Below are 20,329 nucleotides of genomic sequence, written 5' to 3'. Positions count from 1 at the left end.
ACATTGGTATCTCAAGTGTCTGGGTAAATGCACGGGTACATGGAGTACTTTAGTAGGCTCATCAGCCCAACCAGTGCTGGGAAAGTGAATCAACCCTGCAGTGCCTTATGAGGTTCATCATGTCCATTGCCTTGCAAGGTCCACAAGAGAAGAGCCCTGCATCTATCTGCCTTCTTGTGTGTGATAGCAAGTGGAGCACTGTAGCTGAGCCAATGGTTGAACAAACTTTGTAAAACCCATTAGCACCATACTGAACTTGTGATGGTTCATCAAAGCCCCTGAATGCCTTACAAAAGAGGTCATAGCTCAATGCGTGAATCTGAAGTTCCTAATTCAGCATTAAGTAACTTAAAATGTAACATTGCAGAAATTTTGTTCTGTGAAGCACATCTCTGCTAGCTGAATCAAATAATTTTAATTGTTACCGACTTTTCTAAAGCTAGGATTTGGCATAAAAATATCAGAAAAATATTTTGTGATGTACACTTCTTTTTTTATCTGACTTATTTTACAGACAAGCAGTTTGCCTGATTAGCTTTAGTTTTGGTTAAAAAAAACCCAAACACTATTTGTCATCAACAACCTACCTAATAAACAGTTATATGAAGAGGTCTTGACGGGTGTAGACATACTTTTTATTCTAAGCAAAAGTTTGGGTCTTTGTTAGTCATTTGGTGGTCTGTTTTAGGCCCATTGAAGCTGATATGCCATTTAACATTATTATTTAAAATATTAACTTTTAAAATTATAATTTAATCAACTTGACTTTAGTTCTGAGCACCAGATTTCAACTAGATGAGACCAGTAAGCAATTTTATATCTCCTTCCATCTCTGCACCTACATAGTAGAGGAAAAATTCTAGAAGGTGTTGGACTCTGATGAAGACCTGGGGTGAAATCCAGACACAATGATGTCAAGGGCACAATATAGGTCAGGATTTCACACCTGTATTTAGTGTCACATAATTTATAAACCCCAGTCCAATTTCTTTCAAATCTGATAGGAAAATACTAACTTGGACACAGATGACATGAACCCCATATTTGATTTCTTATGGATATTATAGTGAGACCAACAATGGCTTTATAATGGAAAATTAATCACATCATTAACTAGAGAGAGTCTACTGTTTCTCCATACCCACCTGGGCAATACTTTACATGAAGGGCTTCATTTATTGCATCCTATCATAAAAACATTATATTAAAATATCATGCAACAATTCAACAGAGCAACATTTGTAAGCCTTGATACTGCCCCCCTCCATCCCACATGCCTCCAGAGACCACTCAAGACAGTCTGCCCTCCTAGGCAAAACTTCAGTATGCTGCCCTTCACCTAACTCCTAGGACAGAGGTTCTCAGCCAGGGAATGCATCCTTCTGGGGGGAACAATTGAGCCTTCTGATAGTTCTGTGGTTTGGTATAAGTTGGAAAGCCAAGCACCAGGTCACAGCATGAATAACTGGTTTGGACCAGTCACCCCCTCCGGCATGATGTCAGGCAAGTGGGCCAAATTTGAGTGCGTGGCGTTTCGACCTGGTGTGCAGGGTCACAATGTCACTCATGTATGGCCTGGCTGCTTCTGCTGTCCAAGGCAGTTGCCTCGTTTGCCTATAGCTAGAGCGGCCCCGTATGCCTCACATTTATTCAGCATAAAGGCAGTGGAAGAATGCCATCTTAACCCAGTTTTGGAGGATTCTCCCAGGATATGGAATTTCCAGGTGGCATGGGGCTGGATCTATACAACCCCTATGTCATCCCTAGCATAAGGGGTGCAATGGGAGAGGCCAGCCAAAGTGGCCAGGATAAAGCTCCTCTGGCAATTCTTGCCTGCAGAACAGTCCTTTGGGGGGTTGTTGCAGCCAGGTGTAATTTAGAGCAGCCTCAAATTCTGCTTATTACAGATTTGGATCTAGCCCTTGAATTGCTACATGGAAAAGTTAAATTGTTAATATTTCCCCATATTTATATTATAATACAAGTATAAAACTTCACATCTATTCCTAATTGAAATACAAAAGTAAACAATTCTATTTTTTTCACCCCACCATAAATCTAGGTAATGAATACAATGAATTATGAACTCCTACAATGTTTGAAATAATCTCAGTAACTATACCAAGTATAACATCAAAGACCCTTCCCTATATTTGGATATTTCTTGGCACAGAGGCATACAAATCCCAATAACATTCTTCTTTTTAAGTTTTGGGCAATCAAGATAATTGTACTGTTGCTGTCAAATACTCGTAAGCATGATATTGCTTTTGAATTGAGAAGCTAGCCAAAAATGTAGAGTCTAGCTGATTGTTCCAGTTAGAAGGAGAAATTGGTATAGTCAGGTATTTCTTTGATGCTGTTTTGTTTATTGACAAAGAACATACAAAGTCCTGTATCCCTGAACACAGAAGGAATCAAATAAATAGCAGGAAACAGCTTCCTTTGCTTATAGCACCAAGAACTTTTTTCAGCTGGCACCCCAACCCAAAAACCTTTTCCAGGGTCAGCCACCATACTTTCAGCTGCTGCTTCAGACTCTCTCTCTCACCATCTTTCCCACTTTGTCTGTTCTGCCTCCGCCCCCTCTCCCCATCCAAAACAATACTCAGCAAAAGTTCACATATTCCTTTTGTTTTAGGTGGGGGGGCTTAACCTTCCAGTTATGTTAACTGAAGTGTGAGTTCAGAGCTGTCAATCTCAATGAGATTATAACTAAACCCATAACAAGGTTTCACCCAGCTCATAACAGTATCAAATGGAAGAGATATTAATCTGAACAGATGGTTAATAAATCCTCAAAATGTACTGTTTCAGCTTTAAGGAGATGGTACTACTAGGTGGCAGGGAATTTTATTTCTATGTCAAGTAAAGAGTTATATTATGATTCACTTAAATTTGTGTTGAAATAATGCATGCATGACCACAAATCAGATTCACCACCTCTTTCCCTGTTGGGGGGCAGGTTCTCCAATGTGGCCCTGGAGCCTCTCCTCTCCCCTCCTCCCTCTTCAGTCAGTGTCGGTCATTTTCACCTCCTCCTCTTGCGGGGAGCCTGATATTTTCTCCACCCCAGCGGGGAATCCATTCCTCATACTCATTCCCTCCACTTGCCTCCTAGGCTAATGCTGCTATCTCTGCTAGGTGAGCCTTACACATGCAGGCCTAGTACTGGTGTTGCACTGGTGCTGGCACAGCTGCTTGAGTTCCAGTGGTGGTGCCGCTGCTGGCTGCTTACTCTTGCCACTATCCGCAGTAGGTTGGGGAGAAAGGTTTCCCTGAGACCACAACTAGGCCCTCTTGCTGAAGAGGAGGAGTGAGGGGAGATGCTGAGAGCAGAATGGGTCATTCAGGTGTCATTTTCAGGCTCCAAATTTCTGTAATGGACCACTGAAACTCAGAATTGTCCTGGGAAAGTGGGGCATCAAGTCACTAACAGTGTGAATCAAACAAATTGATTTTCTGTTCCCCAATTAAAAAACAAAACAAAACAAACAAACAAAAAAACTGCACCAAGAATTAACCCCCTCCACAGCGGATTTGAGAACAAGGGATTAATGTAATCAGACAATCATGACTGTTGTCATGAAATTTCTACTTACATTTTGCAAACTGAGTAGTTTAGAGAAGTTTTGGATTAAGATATAAACTTTGGGATGCTTATCCAAATAAAAAGCAGGCTCCAAATCTTATTGGGGGGGGCGGAGGGAAGAGGGGGTTGTACATTGTTTATAATAATTTAAAAATATATTTGTAATGATACAATGGATTTTTTTATCATAAACAGATTTGAAAATCTGAGTGCAACTTCCTTTACCTTCACTATTTATGATTAATTCAATTATGTATTTATATTGCAGTAGTGCCCAAAGTGTGCTGGGTACTTTGCAAACAGAGAAAACCCATAATCACTACCCCAAAGAGCATAGAAAATTGCTGTTTAACACTAGAAAATGTACCTGTCCTATTAATTTCTTAATTGTAAATGGAAAATAAAGTTAAATAAACTTTTATCTAAGCCAACAGTTTTACCTTTTTACAAACCACAGTGACTTGGGGCTAACTTTAGGGATTTTTATAGTTGGTATTGCTCATGTGTATCTAATATGGCAATTCCATTTTTCCTATATCACCAGGTGTGAACAAGAACATTAGGGTTGCATAATGTCAAAGTCTTTTTCTTCATTTATTGCATGCTTGCTGAGTCGGAGGTAAATGCATGTTTCCTGTATCTTAAGGCGGCTGTGTAATACACAATTTCTCTTTTGGCAAGTGAATTGCTGTCAAGATAAAGGATCCAGTTCTTCAAAAGTTTCCATGCTGCATGAGAAAACTATGGAATTTAGACATGAAAATTATTCAGATGCCATAATCAGTTGGATTTAAATCAACCTGATAGGAACCAAGTTTCTGGAGGTAAAAGAGAATGAATTTTAAAAGCCACATGGCAGTTTACTACCTAATAGAGCTACATTTAGCTCTTTACTTATTCTGTACCTCTGACCAGTAATATTCTGGAGAACCTGAGGCTTGGCTGGTGATGCAAGATTTGACCCAGTAAGAGATTTAGGTTTATAAAGAGATTATGAGATGTTCATTCTGTAGGAAGGGACTATGAGAACGTGCATTCTCTATCCCAGTATGGAGGGATTAAATGTTCCCCCAGAATGTGAAAAATTGCTTGGTTGATGATGACTGGAGTTAAAGGGCAAAATGGTAGGCCAGAAGAAAAATACCTTTCCCCATTACACACCCATTTCAGATCACACTTTTAGTCCTTGCCTCTGATATATGTCCTGTCAGGTTTATGTGGGATAAGGGAGAATCCAGTTTGCTCCAATCTTGCAAAGGATTAGGCACCTGTTTAATTTTACGCATGGTGACTTGTTCCATGGAAGTCAACGGAGCTACTCATAGGGTATAAGGTTAAGCACATGCACAAATCATTCCAGGATTGGAGGCTGACATTGTCTGGGGCTTCTGTAGTACCAAAAGAACAGAAGGGAAAGAGATTATGAGCCTAATTTTTAATCTCACTCTCTCTGGTTTCACACTGACTTCAACAGTGCTACTCCTGATTTGAAATGGAGTAAGTGTGATCAAAATCAGGCCCTACACTATATGTTTTAAATGTCTGCATGTACAGTAAAACAAAATATAATATTGGCTGGAAATTTTCTGTCCCTCCTGTTTTCTCTTAGTTTTCTTCACTGCAGACAGTGTAAATGCTTAGCCCTCAGCCCAGGAAAGTTTAGCATAAGTGGTGGAACTAATGTAAACAGAGAATTACATTATTACAGCTGCATGTGGTGTTATAATTCTATAAGAATGTAGCTCAGCCACGGGTGCATCATATGCGCCACAGTGTCGCCAAATTTGCAGATGTTCAATCTTACTTATATTAAGCATGACAATGCCCAGCAGGATCTATTTTGTCTGATTATACTCAAATGGAGAAGAGTATTAAAAGGCAGGATAATTAAAAATATATGCCTAAACAAAGGATGTGCCTACAATTTCTTTTTTAGTGCTTTGAAATAGTTCAAATTTCTCGGCTGGCTCATATGTATAGGGAACCAAAAGGATGTCTTAAATTCAGACATATGTCTTCATTCTGTTTAATGTGCCAGAACAAAAACATAGCCCGGGACCACCATGAATTGATTTTAAGTGATGGCTCGACAGAGTGCTCCTAATTCCACTGAGCTTTATGCCATCACAGATGTTGCAAATGCATGCTAACCTTTGTATAGGAAACCACTATATTCTCTTGGTACATTATCCGGTGGGAATAATTGAGATATGAATCCCTTGGTGTCTGGGCTGGGATTGTTTCCTTGCTATTCTGATTTACCTTTTGGAACTGAAATATCAGAGGAATTCAAATCAAGCAGTATGGAGCAGAAAATAGTCTTGGCAATAGCAATTATTTCATTCAATACTCAAATAAAGTCAGGAACAGGAGCATCACTTAAAAGTTTCTAAGTATGAAAAAAATGAGAAAAAACAAACCTTATTAGGACAACTAAGCTCTCAGTGGGGCAAGTAGTTGAATAAATGGAAAAGAAAATGGGCACAAGGAGATTTAGTGAGTTCAGTAAAGAAAGAAAGAAAAGAAAGCAACTTTTAAAGTCAGGAATATAAGATGATAGTTGTAAGGAGCTATAATGAACAGGAAAGAAATGAAGATTGAGTCAAACTAGAAATTAGGAAGCAAAGCATGAAATGAATTGGGAAGGGGAAATCAGTGAGGGAATTTGTTCAGCTAGTGCAATGGAAGTTCTAATACTGTTCAAGAAAATAAATTAATGCTCAAGAATGGTTTCCAGCTAACTCTCCGTACCCACAAATTAGCAATAATGGAAACAGATAAGCCATAATATGGGAACAACAGACTGCAGATTTAGTCAGGCAGCTAAGAAGCACTGGCCAGGACCAGTGCAGCTATAAATGCTGTAAGGCTTCAAAACATTGGTAAGCACATTAGACAACTAAGAAATGGGAAAGAAAAGACCGAGGAACAAATTAAACTATAACAGGTAGGAGGATGGATGAATGAACAGTAGGTCCTCACTGAAGTGGATTACAAGGCATTCAGCGTTGAGTATAATGAATATTCTTGGCATGGAGTGTATGAGAGAAGAAAAGATGCTATCTGAATAGGCTAGAAGTGGCAGTGGGTACACGGGGGAAAAAAATCCACATTTGTGAATGGCACAGAAAAACAACAATAAAAATAATCAAGGAAATAAGCTTCCTGGAGTGTGTGGGGGTGGGAGGCAGTTTGTTTTAAGAAAGCTTCTTCTGTAAAAATGGTTAAATATATTTCAACTAAAGTGATGAAAATATAATAGTACAGGGTACTGGAAAAGATTTCAGTGGAGAGTCAGATGCGCCAGGAAGAAAAGCAGCTCAATTTGTGTAACTTTTTCTTCAGTTTCTCCATGTGGTTGTTACTGCAATAGAATATGTAGCTGTATACAAGACCGGAATTACATTTATGAACCTTCAAAAAAATTCCCCAGCAAATCTCATAACACAAGGATGAAGTCTGTGACCTTAAGTGTCTCTGGGGTTTGGAGCCGGTCTTCATGTCTGCTGCTGAGAGAGGAGCCAGCTATCCTTTATGTCTGCAGCCTGGAAGCAGAGCTGGCTGACATCTCCCACTGGGACAGAAGCCAGAGGGACACAGTGTCTGCTGCTAAGACAGGAGCAAAAGGAGGAAACAACTTGGGAGGAAGTCATTATCCCACTGAAATGAATCAGAATGTTATCATTTACTTCAGTGGGGCCAGAATTTCACCTCAGGTGCCTGGCCCCTTTACCTGTAGACTACATATTGATGAGGAAGGGGGAAGAAAGACCCCATAAGCTGAAATCTCCTGAACCCCTAAATACCACTTTTATCCAATGCTGGAGAGAGAGGGCTCAGTCTACTCCTCAAAGGATTCTATTGCTGGGACACTCAGAACCTACCCCTAAAAAGCCTATCCCACATCCCAATCCCACATCCCATCTGGTAAACCTCAGACCTTGCTTTCTCTCCAATGGATAGTGTTCCTAATAATGGGAGAGAAAGTCTATAGTCCAAAACGCAAAACAGATAAATAAAAATGCAAAGATATTATTTATTAGTAGTACTGTATTACCACAGTACCTTGGAGACACAGTCATGGACCCCATTGTGGTAGGCGTTGTACAAAGAAAGAACAAAGACAGCCCCTGCCACAGATAGCTAACAATGAAAGTACAAATAAATCCTTTGACTGTACATACTGCCCTTTGCCTTCAGGGAAAGTATCAGTCTCAAACTTTTTTTTAAACTTTCAGAAACATTTAATGCCACTGACATCTGAGTCAGCCAGTACCTGTGTAATATTTCATATATTTAACATTTATATTACAGCAGCACATAAGCCTGTAACCAGGTTAGACCCCTTTGTGCTGAGAGCCGTAAAACCAAATATTAATAAGTGTGCCAGAGTATTTATTTTGATCTAAGAAAGACATCTACCGTATCTATTACCTAAGTATTTAATTTACACGCATTAAAACATACCCTTATTTTTAACATTACCTTTCCTATGCTTTCCAGAATTGCTGTAAATTATGCAATTGAACGATTAAACAAAAAACAGTAGCACTGGATGTGAGATATAGGCATGACAGTTCCTAGGGCACCCAGCACTGAGAGTCATCTTGTTACCTGCTGCAACCAGTGAGAGAATGTCTCAGCCACTTACGCACTCTCCTCCGGTCTGTGCCTGCCCTAACTTTGCCTTGCAGGTTAACAATAGGTGCACCCCAATCCTTGAGTTCCTTTGAATTGTTCCCCTGTGAGATCCAGCCCCTGACAGCTCAGAGAAATTCCATATCCTCTGCACCCAAAGTGCAGTGTAACCCATTTTACTAGTTTTACCTGAAACCACCTCTCCTGTAAACCTGACAGCACTTGTGAGCACTTCTGATAAAACAAAAGTAGGTTTATTTAGGAAAGAATAAAGGTTTAACTAGAGATTGGAGAAAGGGATGGAAGCAAATAGCTACAGCACAGAACAAAACCATAAACCATGATCTTGGGTCTACACTTATCAGTCGTTACCTTTCCTATATTATGTTGCCCCCGCACTTCCCGAAGTTCAGTCTGTTTTAGAGCTGACAGTTTTCTCAAGGACAAGGAGCCAAACATTCAAGAAAGGGGGTTCCTCAGTAAGTGAATCCAGAGTACCTTTCCCTACACTCTGTTACTGAAACAGTCTTTATTCATAGCCAGGGTGATCTCCTGTCAGCTTTAGTGTTTCTTTTACCTCCAAGGGGTATTGCTACTTTGCAAGGTCTTTGATAGTTTTCCATTGATTTTTATGGAATGTGGAAGGGTAAACTCCAGAAATTTGCATTACCTCACCACCTGAGAGAGGTTGACAACCAGGGCTCCTTTTCCAAAGGATCTGTGGCATGACAGGTAAAATAAGTACGTTTCAGATGGAAGGCCAGAGAGGCAGAGAGATACAGGGAAACAGTTCCAGCTTACAGGGACACCAGCTGAGCAGTTTGCACTACTAGTGACAAGACTGTGGAGAACAGAGGAAACCACTGTGAGAGAAAGCAGAGAAAGTGAGGAGAAGCAACTGAAACAACAGTTTTAGCACAGAACAAGCAGAAGCAAATGCATGGATGTTGTTGAAAACAAGGAGGACAAACTTGAATCAGCGCCTTAAATGAAAGGGTTGGAGTCATTTGCAGTTGATATTGTACATTTCGTAGATGTGAAAGAAAAATAACTATTGAGAAGTTTGAAAATGTTATTTCAGTCTTGAATATGAGGTGTCACATCAGACCAGACCTTCAATCCGCCATTCTTTTTATATTCTTCTGATAGCAGCCTCAGAGAAAGGAAACAAACAAACAAAAATCCATATTGCAATTGTACAATAGTGGGCCAATCCTTTCATTGTAGTCCTCACAGGGATTTAAGGGGGTAGACTACCTAAGAGTTATGTTTCAATACAGTTTCATCTCCTACCAGCATTCCTGTAGGTCACACCTTTATTACACCAGACAGCACAGCTGTCAGGACACAGATCACAGAACACACACCATCTGCTTCAAGGCTGGGGGAACTAGCACTGGTCTAGATACCCCAAAAGAGGAATTCTGGATGAATCAGACAGATTTCCTACAGGGAGATCCAGCAGCAAAGAGGCTCCATCCAACATGCAGCATATAATATTGTCCCTGGTTTACCAATGCTTTTCTATGTGTTACTTCATTTTCCTGAAAAGCCTTTATTACATTTTCTGGGTACAGTAGCAGTTGTACCTGTCCATGTGGTTCACATAATAAAGCCAATAAGACCTCATATAAAGTTCTACTCCTGAAATTTCTAGGGCTCCCTTGAGAACCTTATTGTTTCAGTACAATTTTGGTATCCTGTTAAAGTGTGTATGGCGGGGGTGGGGGAGGGGGGCGCGGGGGTGTGATTCTGCTGCTCCTCGCAACTAATTTGGAAAGTCTTTGGAAAGCCTAGCTCAGTTCATTCTATCTTAACTCCATCAGCACAGTTCTCAATAGAACTCTCAGGAAGGTAGGAACACAACTGTTTTCATTGCTATGCAGATAATGCATTCCACTTTTAATAAATGTGCCCTTTTACAATAGTCCTCGGCGCATCTGTCCAATGTGTTGTGCACAGGGGTAGAGTAATTTAATAATTACTCTGGCACGTATGCATATATTACCTGTACTTCTTACACAATATATTCATTAGCAGGAAACACTTTTCATATGAGGTCAAAGGAAGATATTGCTTTCTACCACAAATCCCAAATTCACAGTTGGACACACTGTATTGGTGTGATTTAAGAAGATAGTTTCCTGGAAGTGTTTATTTACAATGTCTTGGTCCATGTGGCAGAGAACAATTTTCAATATGAAGCCTGCTTTAGCACTTCACTGTATTGATTTAATTCTTTTGTAGTCCCCCAGTCTTCCCCTTTGTATCTGTACAACTGCCAGAGCAAGAAGATGAGTCACATTAAAAATACACATCAGTCTCATTAAGCAGCACTATCAAGGAACATCCGGTTGGAAGCATTTTGGTGGATGATTGATTTAAAGGCAGTGTTCAGTCAGTCAGCTGGGAGTTTGAAGGATCTCTTCCTTCCCATTATCCCTCTCACCTTGCAGTAAGCAGTCAGCACACTTGGGACTTCATTTCCTAAGTGTCTTTTATTGCCTCTTCAAAAGCCTAATGTAACCCAGCCTGCAACCTTACCTCCAACCAGAGACTGGGTCTCTTTAGGATTGTGTATTGCCACTGAAAATTTCATCCTTTTGATATGCCATTCCCTCTCTTTGGAACACTGCCAGCTAGAGCTGTACGTAACTGTGGTTTCAGTTCCCAGGAGTTCAGAGAACTTGTGTTGTTTTGGTCCAAGTGGGTTAATGCCCCCTTTGAGTTTCAGGTTCAAAGAATGCTGAGTTTAATCTTAAACCATAAATCTCTCGCATCTGTGGATAGTAAGAAGTTTGCTTGAAATTTGGCCTACATCAATGCAATTCTCATTCAGGTTCACTCGAAAAGTTTGCAAAGGCTGAAACTAGGTGATTTTTACTCAATTTTGAGCTGCATTGTAAAAGTTTCACGCAACTTCACTGCATGTCTCTCACTCCTGCCTTTAGCATTGAATCTCCATTTCCTTGTGCTATGCAACCCTTATGCCTCTTGTGTTTGTGCCAGAGGCTTCCATTCAGGAATTCTGTTAATTATAAATGGATTTTTCAAAAACTCAGTGTTGGTTTAACTAATCTGCTCCCATGGAAATCAATGGGAATTTTATCACTGGCATCTGCAGGAGCAGAGTTAGCCAATGCTGAGTTTTTTGAAAATCCCACCCTACATTTTTAATACATGTAATTTAGCTAGAAGTCAAGTTATCAGCATTATGAGGACAATTTTCACAAAATTTTATGGTGAAAGTGATTAACTGAAATGAATGATTGAGCATGCTGCTACTAGCAGATGTGGCAAACAGTTTAATGTTTAGCAGCTGATTTTTAGGGAAAAGTTACTGCAAATAGTATGCAGCTTTAAAGTCTATTAACTTTGGAGTTATTTAAATCATTTGAGTTAATCTCCATATAAAAATCCCAGAGTACAAGATATGTAAATAGACCCTAATAGATCAGACTCCATTGTAGTATGTGAATTTTTAAAGATCCTTAAGTGCAACCATTCATAATCCAATCTCTGAAAGGTTAGTAAACATGCATTTATATGCTTCACAATAGTGCCCACTGTAATCCACCAATCTCATACATTTAAGGGTTATTTCTCTTTTTAAATTATGTCAAGCAACTTTAAGATTGCAATGCAAGCTTAAAAAAAGTAAGACAAAAAAGCAAAAGTTTATCTTTTCCACTTGTGCTTATATATAGTGCAACAATTTCACAATAGTGAGTGATGTCACAAACAGTATATGCACTGCAATATTATAGTGTTGACAATGGTATCAAGTTAGAGAGAAAGTCCCATCCTTACCTACAAATGTAGGATTTTGTAGAATGTGCCATAACCTCAACATTGATTTTATATTAAAGTAAACCCTTGAATGATCCACAGTCCTAAGACTGAATGATAGTTCAAGAATTCGGTTGTGCAATGTGGTATTTTTATTACAGAGCAAAGGATTTAGTGTAGACAAAGGAAGGAATTGGTCCTTCAGTGTCCTTCTGCAACTGCTGTGCTTCACCATTTGATGGAGGAGGAGACAAATCATGGTATGTTTCACAGAGGAGGGGAAGTATTACAGTGTGCATAATGTAGTAATATATAGAGAGAGAGAGTTTAGAGAGAAATTATCAGTGGTTTACAAGAAAATGAGCCTTCTGGATAGAACATAAAACAAACTAAATAAAATAATCTAAGTAAATCTCATTTATCTTTGACCATTAAAGCAGCATCGATGCTTAGAGAATGATGGGACAAGTGCCAGGAAAAAATAAACGCAACACATGGATAAAATCCCCAAGGTGAAAAAGAGTCATGCATCTAGTTTGAGTTTTAGATGCAGCATAAACTAATAATCCTTAGATGTAAGGTTAACTTACATTTTATAATTTAGTGATTTAACTGTCTTAGAATTAAAAACCATGACAGCGTCATTAGAATGGAGGTGGGTGGTGATGGGAAATGTGACCATTTTAAGTGGAAAAACAGCACTTTAAAGCCTGTTTATAGAATAACAGATTTTTTTTTAAATGTTGTTTTCTTCCTTTGGTGATGATTTAATTAAAAGCTTTGTCAATACTGGAGGCAAAGTGTTTGGAAGGCTGAAAAAAGCGACAAAGAGTCCTGTGGCACCTTATAGACTAACAGAAGTATTGGAGCATAAGCCTTCGTGGGTGAATTCCCACTTTGTCAGACGCACCACATGCGTCACCCACGAAAGCTTATGCTCCAATACTTTTGTTTGTCTATAAGGTGCCACAGGACTCTTTGTCACTTTTTACATATCCAGACTAACACGGCTACCCCTCTGATACTGGAAGGCTGAAAACCATTATAAAGGAATTTGAGCTTTTCAAATGAAGAGTGTAGAAGAACAATATCCCATTTCCCCAACACTCAGACATCAGTGGATTTTTGTTCGCTATCTCTTAATGTGCATCAGAAGGGAGTGGGAACTGTTCCAAAATCTTGTAATAATAAGCTATGGGAAGGATATGATATATACCATTTCCTGGCATGTTCAATGCTGATCATACACTAGGTGTAAATAGCTTGTTACTCTAGTCCATTTCTTTAGGAATAAATGGGGATTTTATTGTAAATAATGATAAAATAACCCTTGCTTAAGTAGCACAATAGATGTGCATGTTTTTGGCAAAGGAAAAATTCCACGCAGCTTTAGAGCTCGTACAAAATATGCATTTAATTATGTACTGTACAATCCAGCTAGACACTCCAGATAGAAATGAAGTAAGAAAGGAATTGTATGTGACAATTCAGTGTGGGTTTTTTGTTTGTTTTTAGCTTGTAACACTTGGAATAATATGTCATTTTGCAATACCACTGACATATACTATAAAATAATATGACTACAAACAGATGTGCTCAAGGAAAAGGATTTTTTTCTTTCATAATTTCATTTCCTTTGTCCAAGCAGCTTTAACCATCACACTAGTTGATATAATGGACTTATTGTCTGCAGTGGAATTTCTTTCATTAAATAAGTTTCCTAAAATCTTGCAAAGTTTATGGGTATGCCTTGGGAAACCTATAACATATAAACCCCTCTCCACACGAGCAATGGCATATACAATATTTGAGGCTGGTAGATATATTAAAATCACTACGGGCTAGATCACAAAGGGACCTAGGTGTTGCAATTTTTAACTTTTAGGGTCCTTGCCACCAAGCAGAATCCACAGCTTCAGGTTAAGCACCCAGTTTCCCTGTACAATGCATGGAAAGAGTTAGGTGCCTAAGAATGTGATCCACAAAAGCCAGCACACTGAATGGGAGGTGCCTAAGTTAGCTAATAGGAAATAACAAGGAGAGGAGTGTGACCTAACTCCCTTTGAAGGGTGGGGCTTAAGTACCTAAATCCAGACTGGAGGGAGGCACCTATCTGTGTTTGGGATTCTCTGCTGTGAACCCCATCCTGGAGTTAGTCATCTAGGCAGGATTTTTTCCCTCTAAGAAGTGCTTCCACTGCAGGAGGTGCTGGTCCCTCACCCATAACTTTTAGCCCAGTGGTTAGAGCCCTCATCTGGGATTGTGCGAGACACCAGTTCAATTCTCCCTGCCTGCTGTAGAGCAGGTATTTGAATTTACATCTCCCCCTTCCAGGAGAGTGCCCTAACCACTGGGCTATATCTCACTCAAGCTCGCCTGTTGCAACTGTTCCACTTTGCATAAATAATTAATAATTCATTGGGTCAGAGACAGCGTGAAAGTGACTCTGTAGCCCAGTGGTGAGGGCACTCACATCGGAGGTGGGAGATTCAGGTTCCAATAAATATTTAAATAATTTATACCCAGTGGGACAGCTTCCACAGGAGAGATTGAAGGAGACATACCCCACTGACTAGTGGGAGTTACTCACCTAAGGGTATGTCAACACTGCCCATGTTACAGCGCAGCCATGGCCGCACTGTGGCATGAGCAGTGTAGTCACGCTTTATTGCTGGGGGAGAGCTGTCCCAGTAATAAAAAAAAAATAACCATCCCGATTGAAGGGGGTAGCTTTATCGCCGGGAGCACGGCTCCCAGCAATAAAGCACTGTCAATATTGGCGTTTTTCAGTGCTAAAACTTTTGTTGTGCAGGGGTGTGTTTTTTCACACCCCTGAACGACTAAAGTTTTAGTGCTGAAAGTGGCAATGTAGACACAGCCTAAGTCTTTTTGTGGATCTAGCCCTAAAGGTCTATATTACAATACTATCAATAGCATGACAATCATACACACAGGCAGAATTCAGGATGAAACACCATCTGTTTTCCACCCTTAATGTTTGTAAGTACTGGCAGTGTCTTCAAAGAATAAGGGATATTAGATAACATTACAACATAATAGGTGAGTCAAGGAAAGCAATTCAACCTCAGATTTTGAGGGATTACTCATATTTATGGGCAAAAAATATGTACTGTTCTTACAGAAGTGACATGATCTCTTTCCTCACAGCACAGATGCTCAATGGCATACACAACATAGGGCCCTGGCTTTCTGCACTATTGAGGGCATGGCAAGCACTCACCCATTCTCCAACCCAGAGAACAAAGTAGCTGAAACGGGGTGGGGTAGGACAGAGTAGCAGCTCAACATGCTAGGATGAGCATCCTGTGTTAGACTAATAGAGGTACCTATCCCTAATTCACACACCCAATTAGGTAAGTGTACTCTCCCCGTAATAACCAAGGAAATTATTTTTTTCTTAGAAAATGTTTTATATTGTTATTTTGGTGTCACTGCATAAAGTATTTTGTGTTACAATCCTTATGTTTTGTTGTGCTCTTCTTTAGCAAACGGACACCACACAATGCATATCAAAGGTGATAAGGTTGCCTTTTTTGTGTATGACTAACTGGATGCAAAGAACACAACTCTTGTTTGACACACAAACTACAAAGGTGTTCTCTAAACATGATTTTTTCTCCTGGTCTGGCGAAGGGGATGGGAAGGAAACCTCTATTTCCTCTCCCTTCCCCCTCCTGTCCACAAGTCAGACATTAAAAGTCAGATATTAAATTTCCTTGTTTAATTTTCTGACTCAGGAAGGTGCTCAGATACCATGGTAGGGGGAACAGTATCAGAACCTGAATTGAATTGCCCCCCACACAAATGTGCTTTAAATGTTTTTAGCCTCTGTTACTGTGAAATAATATTCTATGTGATACAAAATGGAGAATACAATCTTAAAGCCAATTCCTACCGCCATAACACAGGTGCAACTCCCACTGAGACCAAAGGGAGATGCGGCTGAATAGAGTAGGCACAACGGGGCCCAGTGGTTCAAATTCAGACCTAGTATAAGTAGGTCATACACCATTGGCTTCACTAGATTTGGGGTCCAACTACTGAGTCTGAATTTGGCTCTCAATACACCTCTACCTCGATATAATGCCGTCCTCGGGACCAAAAAATCTTACTGCATTATAGCTGAAACCGAGTTATATCGAACTTGGTTTGATCTGCTGGAGTGCCAGCCCCACCTCCCCCCACCCCCAGAGTGCTGCTTTACCGCATTATATCCAAATTAGTGTTATATCGGGTTGTGTTAGATCGGGGTAGAGATGTATTTAATTTTTACAAGAATAAAATTTCCATTTAGAGATTTTTTTTTTAGATAGAAATAAGAGTTAATATTTATAAACAATCTTAAACTTTTGCCAGTCTATTTTTTAACTGCAACATTTTACAGCTGCTTATGCAACCAGGAAATAACATTAAAGTAATGTGTTTATTTTTTAAGGATTTTGAAGAATGAAGTTCAGTCTGAACTGATAATTTCAGTTAATGTTTACTGTTGTATAAAACACATAGTGCACTTTTCATTAAATCAGTAGTAGACTTTCAATGCATCATCTTAATGGCTGATAAATAGCTTATTTGTTGTATAGTCGATGATGCAGAATTAATTGTCCATTGCACATACTGACATATTAGAATTGTCATCAATTAGCTGCCATAAATGTTTCACTGCTGGAGACACTGATATAACATGTTCTCTGCACACTATCCAACTTATAAACAGTCTTCTGCAGATTCCAATTTGTAAACTATTTAGTACAGATTCTCTAATGCATACATTGTTCTGTGCATGTTCTCTGGCATGGATTCATTGAAATATCACAAGAGTATTTCAGTACTGTGATAAGTGACAAAAGTTCACTGTACATATTTATGTCCTTGCTCTGGCACATACCCATCAAATTCAGATCATTGATATATATGTTTCACTACTGGAGGCAGTGATACAAAACATTCAGCTGAGGATATTAATTTATTTTCTCTATTGGTGAGACATATCCATTCAAAATTGTCTTGTCATCGGTGTATATGTGCAAGAAAAGAGTAAGGAAATGAATTTATGTGACTACATTTTTTTGTATGTTATTACTTGCAGCAGTTAAATAGCCATTTGAGTATTATATTGCACTTATTCCCCCTCTGGTATATGGGCCACATTTAACAGAATGTGGGCGATCACTTAGCTAGCTTTGTAGCTAGGATTGTTACGTTCCAGGCTATGTACACACTACAGCTTAGGTCGATATGAGTTATGTCGCTCTGGGGTATGAATAAGCCACCCCCTAAGCAACGTAAGTTATGCCAAGCTAAGTGCCGGTGTGGACAGTGCTATGTCGGTGGGAAAGCTTCTCCTGCCGACATAGCTACCGCCGCTTGCGGGGGCTGGAGTAATGAAGTTGATAGGAGAGTGTTTTTTGTCGGTTTAGAGTGTCTGCACTAGCAGCACTACAGCAGCGCAGCCGCATTGTGTAGCTATAGCCTGAGTTGAGTCTCCAAATCCCTTTCTTCTTCCTCCCCCACGTCACCCAGTGCACATTCCTTCAGCTGATCACTGACACAGCTGAGGATCAATTTTTTTGATCCTGTGCTCTTTGAAATCAATGGTAAACCTCCCACCAGTTGCCATGGTGCAAGATCACCTGAATATTGTACGATCTCCCGGATTTCTGAAGACTTATTCCTAACTAGATTGATGCATATTCCGTTTTGCATAATTGGAGTTAGACTTCCTAGGGTACATTTACAAAAATTGCACAATGTTCCAGCCTCATGATTTCCACCCTAGAGAGCCACTGACTTTAATGAGAGCCACAGGAACCAAACACAGGTATCAATTTTAAAAGTATAAAAAGAAGTGTGATTTGTGATAGGGACACAACAGCACAGCATCTGGGATGATGCCAGGCTTTTCCAGTGCATATTGAGACTTGTATTTACATCCTATTGTTTAACAAATAAAGTATTTTTTTTTATTGTAAATTTAAAAAAAAATGTTAATGTTGGAGCAAATCCTTCAGATTTTTGAGTCAGTGGTCTATAATGATTTGGAAAGAATTTAAAACATATGGTGAAATGATTCTATATAACATCTTTGCAAAAATGTATCTGTATATATGGTGACTTGTTTCAGAAAAAAAATCAAAGGGCTGAATCAGAGCTTGCTTTTCTTCAGGGAACCATTCTTTCAGTTTGGACATGCATTATTGTAGCTTTAATGAGTTTTTAAATAACTGGCATATTTTAGTTTTTAGATTTTCCAAGACTGTTTTTATGTAAAGTCACTTTCCATAAAGTGACTCCTTTCGCAATAGTTTTGGGTTACCAACAAACTTGGTCTCTTGTCAACTAGGTGTGTGGCAAGTTTTCATGAAGCCATAAGAAAAAACAAACCATGTTTAAATCGTGGTGTAATATCAAGACTCGACAGTGAGATGAGGTGAGTGAGGTAATATCTTTTATTGGATCAACTTCTGTTGGTGACAGAGACAAGCTTTTGAGCTACACAGATTAGAGTTATGTGTAGCTTGAAAGCTTGTCTCTCTCACCAGTAGAAGTTAGTCCAATAAACGATATTACCTTACCCACCTTTCTCTGTAATATCCTGGGACCGACACACCTGCAAGGAGAAAAATCCACTTAATTCTATAGGTGAACCTACTGAAAATCAAAGGGTAAACTAAGTGGTCAGAAAAAAATGGAGGGTCTATTCTTTACTACAGAAATGAAATTGACATCATATCTGTCTCCCTGCCCCCTCATCAATTTGGCTGCCACATCCTCCTCCTTCCCCCAAGTCTTGTGGGGAGTGCAGCAAGGTCCTGGTACCTTTTCCACTTCCCAGACTGGATGTTGCAGAAATGGGAGAGGAGCAGAGGTCACAGGAGGGGAGGGGAAGAAGGGAGCAGAATCCCCCTTTGCTGCTGGGATCATTCTGTTTCCCCCTTCTCTCCTACAAGAATAGGCCAGATAGTGCTAAAATTCAGGCAAAAGTTATCTATTGTTGAAAGTTACTAGGTGATACCTATACTGCTAAATCAGGCTTATAAGGAAAACTCTTTAACTGTCTGAGTTTAGCTATTTTACCCCATGGAACTTACACATTCTACACTGAAGTGATAGCTCTAGAATTAGCCAGGAAATGGAATTTCCGTCTCATGAACAATACGTTTTTGAAAGTGTGTCCTGAATCTGGACAAAAAAGTAAAAAAAAATTTCAGAAGACTGAAAATTGTCATATTTTCTTTCAGAAACACCAAAATGAAATATTATTCCAGCTTCACAGACTCCCCGTCCTGCATGCTCCCCAGTAAATTGGCAGTGGAACTGGGCAGCCTGGGGAGTTAGCTAGCCAGCCTGGCAGCCCACCAGGCAGGCGTCAAGAAAACAGGGTTGCGGGGAGCCTGGCACACTTGCAGGAAACCTTCCAATTGGCCTTCCATTGAAAGTTTTGACAGAATCAATTGCAGAATGTTTAGATGCTGTTGAAGCAGTATTTTCAGATGAAAAAAAACTATTCCAAGTGCTAGTTTGCTCTTATGTCCTTAAGACATTTATGAGACTTCTGGTTTTATTTGCGTGGATTTAGCTTTTACATATAGTTCTATCATGTTCTGGTGATAGGTGGCACTACATCCTCTACTGTGAAAGCTGGGGAAGCCTTCCCCCTTTCTTTTTCAAGTTATTAAAACTATTCTTCACGTTGTACATCCCAAACATCGTTTAGTGAACCTAATATTGACACTAGAAATGATTCTGTTGATAGAGGCAGAAACTAATTCATCCAAATATCAGAGCATTAATTTAGTTTTCGTCTTTTAACCAATTTGTCTTTCTGAACTGATGTGGCTACATCATCTGCTGTGATCTCAGTGCTGATACAAGCTCAAGTTGCTTGTGGAAACCTGTGCCCTTTCTTCAAAAGATAATAAGTAACTAAGTGTTTGTTGAAAAGAAGAGAAAAACTGCTGTCTGCTTCCCCACTCCCTAGGGTGTTTCTGCTATTGTTGGGAAGCAGACAGACCATATGCACCAGTTGAGACTTATAATGGCACATGCTGGTGACAAGAGACATAACATCATAGCAATGGCTCCTGTATGGCTGAAACTATTCATACAAGTTGTGGAGATTAGTAGTTATTGCTACTTCAATTGGGACAGCATTCTGGATTGTAATAAGTACTATATAAATGTTTCAAATGTGCCCTCCTATGCCTAATTAAAACTAAATTCAAAGGCTATTAAATACTAGATACTGAAGGCAAATATTGAAATTTTATATTGAAACCTAAGTGTCTA

The sequence above is a fragment of the Trachemys scripta genome, chromosome 7, assembly GCF_013100865.1.
Source record: "Trachemys scripta elegans isolate TJP31775 chromosome 7, CAS_Tse_1.0, whole genome shotgun sequence".
NCBI lineage: Eukaryota > Metazoa > Chordata > Testudines > Emydidae > Trachemys > Trachemys scripta.
The sequence above is the reverse complement of the archived record's forward strand: the minus strand, read 5'-3'. Positions refer to the sequence as shown.